Source organism: Mustela nivalis (assembly GCF_964662115.1).
Source record: "Mustela nivalis genome assembly, chromosome: 14".
In the NCBI taxonomy this organism is placed as follows: Eukaryota; Metazoa; Chordata; class Mammalia; order Carnivora; family Mustelidae; genus Mustela; species Mustela nivalis.
Genome location: NC_139033.1, coordinates 87,235,146 through 87,238,762, shown reverse-complemented (window position 1 = coordinate 87,238,762; position 3,617 = coordinate 87,235,146). Strand labels below are relative to the sequence as shown.

The 3,617-nt window shown below is 49.6% G+C and overlaps 1 pseudogene across 1 annotated transcript; it reads right to left on the bottom strand.

The window, feature by feature from the left end:
• Positions 1–252: 252 nt before the first annotated feature.
• Positions 253–2,381, bottom strand: LOC309847505 (keratin, type I cytoskeletal 15 pseudogene; annotated as a pseudogene). Its single transcript has one exon. The product of its transcript is annotated as a keratin, type I cytoskeletal 15 pseudogene (transcript).
• Positions 2,382–3,617: the final 1,236 nt, after the last annotated feature.

Genomic DNA, 3,617 nt, shown 5'->3' with positions numbered 1-3,617 from the left:
AATAGCGTCCATCATTAAAGCCTACCCAGTGAGAAAAGGGCAGGTGACATTTTGTTACTGAGGGCAGCTATTGAAAAAGACCCAAAACCTTCAAGTTTATACGGGAGAAGATTCTGGAATAAACCAGTAGCAACTGCATTTCTTTCCAGTCTTTTCCCATGTATCTTTTTAACATTGTTCACATTTTACCACATAGGTAATTTTGTTTTTCCATAACCTGCTGTTATCTCATCACTACTTTTTTTTTTTTTTTTTTTTTTTTTGCAAAAGGAAAAGCAATTCTTTATTGCATGGACACACATGGCACAAACCACCTTGTTACACAATCCAGCGGCTTCCTGCCTGTCACTGCTGGAAAGCAGATGGGGAGAGCTGGAGGGGAGTGGGAGGGGGAGCACTCAACAAAGAGAGCTTGACCCTTTGAAAGCAGGGACTAGGGTTTGCTCTTCTGGCCCCTCTAGCCAGTCCTCCACTCAGCCTGGGAAGCGGGGAGGTGACAAGGGACATCTCTGCTACACGGGGCACTCAGACCTCTCTCTTGCAAGAAGAAACCACCTTCCCGTCCACTGTCTCCTCGAATTGATGCGAACTTTGCCGCTGCCACTGCCTTCCAGGGATGCTTCTCTGGAGCCAATGCCAGCCATCCTGGCATCCTGGCCCTCCAGCAGGCTGCGGTAGGTGACGATCCTGGTTCTGGCACTCCATCTCATTGCGGAGCTCACTCAGCTGGGCCTCCAGGCTGCTGATGAGCCCCTGGATCTGCTGCAGTTGTGTGGCGTAGGGGCACTCGGTCTCGGCCAGTGAGCCCTTCAGCCCAGCTTTCATGCTGAGCTGGGACTGAAGCTCGATCTCCAGCCCCTGCATCGTGCGCCTCAGGTCTGTGATCTCCGTCTTGCTGGTCTGGATCATCTCTGTGTTGGAGGCCACCTCCTTGTTCAGCTCCTCTGTCTTGCTGAAGAACCAGGCCTCGGCGTCCCATCGGTTCTTCTCCGCCATGGCCTCATATTGCTCCCTCATCTCGGCCAGCACGCGGATAAAGTCCACGCCTGGTGCCGCGTCCATCTCCGCGTTGAACTGGCCGGCCAGCTGGCTGTCATACTCCTTCATTTCCTCCTCATGGTTCTTCTTCAGGTAGGCCAGCTCCTCATTCAGGCCCTCAATCTGCATCTCCAGGTCAGTCTTGGCCAAGGTCAGCTCGTCCAGCACCCGACGCAGACCGTTGATGTCGGCCTCCACGCTCTGGTGTAGGGCCAGCTTGTTCTCGTACTTGAGCCTAAAGTCGTCCGCCGCCGGGCGTTGTCGATCTCCAGGATGACCCAGTTGTTGTCAATGGTGGCCACCAGGATCTTGTCACGGAGCTCCTCAATGGTCTTGAAGTAGGGGCTGTCGTTCCTCTCGGGGCTGCTGGGGCTCTGCTTCTGGTACCAGTCCCAGATCTTCACCTCCAGCTCTGTGTTGGCCTCCTCCAGGGCCCGCACGTTCTCCAGGTAGGAGGCCAGGCGGTCGTTGAGGTTCTGCATGGTGAGCTTCTCATTGCCGGAGAGGAGGCCGCCATCGCCACCACTGTAGTCACAGAAGCCACTGCCAAAACCCCCACCAAAGCCACCTCCAAGGCCACCCCCAAAACCACTACAAGCCCCTCCACCGAAGCTGCAGCTCATGCTGCCCCCATAGCCCCCTCCTGACCCTGAGGAGACGAACCTAGAAGAAGGAGCCGAAATAGTGCGGCTTCCACCGCCCCCACAGAGACTCCCCCCACCAAAGCCGCCTCCCCAACCCGGAGGGGACCCCCCTGGTAGAGCCACCCCCAAAGGTGGAGGAAGAGGTCTGCAGAAATGTGGTGCTCATGGCTGGGTGGCTGGGGAGTTCTCCTCATCACTACTTTTGATACAAACATTTCCCCCCATGGTACTAAACATTTTTTGTAATAATCATTTTCAAATGACTGTTTATTAACCAGCCATTTAGACTGCTTCCACAATTTATATACACTGTTGTACATTAAGCTGGTGACTTACTTTGTTAGGTATCTCCCCAAAAGTAGAATTACCGTTTTAAGATATAAACATTTTTAGGCTCTTGAAAAATTTTAATAATTTTCCGGAAAAGTTCTGCCATTGGTAGAGAAAAGTAAGAGTGAGCCTTCTGATTCTAAATCTCAGGCTTGGGGTGCCTGGGTGGCTCAGTGTGTTAAGCCGCTGCCTTTGGCTCGGGTCATGATCTCGGGGTCCTGGGTCATGATCTCGGGGTCCTGGGATCGAGTCCCGCATCGGGCTCTCTGCTCAGCAAGGAGCCTGCTTCCCTTCCTCTCTCTCTGCCTGACTCTCTGCCTACTTGTGATCTCTGTCTGTCAAATAAATAAATAAAACCTTTAAAAAAAATAAAATATGTCTGTTGGCCATCTGGATGTCTTCTTTGCAGAAATGTCTGTTCATGTCCTCTGCCCATTTCTTGATTGGATTATGGACGTTGGGGAGGGTATGTGCTTTGGTGAGTGCTGTGAAGTGTGTAAACCTGGTGATTCACAGACCTGTACCCCTGGGGATAAAAATCTATGTTTATAAAAAATAAAAAAATTTTAAAAAAGAGAAAAAAAATAAAATAAAATAAATCTCAGGCTGTTTAAATTTTTTTCTGTGCTGGATTTATTAACTTTGGTTTTCTTCTTATGAAATGGAGACAAGTACGTGTGTCATGGTCAGAAGCCTCAGAACTGTGTCGTCAATAAATAGCAGTAGTTCTTGTTATAATGAAAGGAGATTTGCAGAATTCCCCTAGGAAATTGTTTTTGTTCAGTCACCCACACTGGCCCCCACACAGTCTGCCCTGACCAGTTCTTCTTCCCAATCTGATGGTTGGCTGACTTTCCCCAGCAGCTCCTACCCAGTCTGAAATAGTCCTTTTCTCCCTCACCACCATTAGGGGATTTGTCACTTTGATTATCAGCTGGTATCAGCTGGTATCAGCCCAGATACTTCTGGGCTGGTATCTGCTCATGCCCTTCCTTTTCTGAGCCCCCTTGCTCCTCCACCCGTCCTCCATCTTCAAGTCCCAAGGCTGTGGCAGGGTCATGCTCTAACGGCATCTTCTCAGACCTGGCTGGAACATCATCCTTCTCCAAGTTATACGAGGGGAGAACCCTCACCTCTCGTGTTATATTTCTCTAGTGGTACCGACGTCTGTTTATGGGTATATCCCATGTCCTGTACTACTCTGTATGCTTAAGCTCCTTAAGAACAGGAATTCAGGGGACGCCTGGGTGGCTCAGTTGGTTAAGCAGCTGCCTTCGGCTCAGGTCATGATCCCAGCGTCCTGGGATCGAGTCCCACATCGGGCTCCTTGCTCTGCGGGGAGCCTGCTTCTCCCTCTGACTCTGCCTTCCACTCTGTCTGCCTGTGCTCGCTCTCACTCTCTCTCTGTCTTACAAATAAATAAATAAAATCTTAAAAAAAAAAAAAAAAAAAAGAATTCTTTAAAAAAAAAAAAAAAAAAGAACAGGAATTCAGTCTTTCTTTGAACACAGAATATCTGTCGGATGAATCAGTGGTTGCTCAGTACCAAGCATTGTGCTAGGTATTGGGGATACAGAAATGAATTATGTTTGCATGAATCCCATT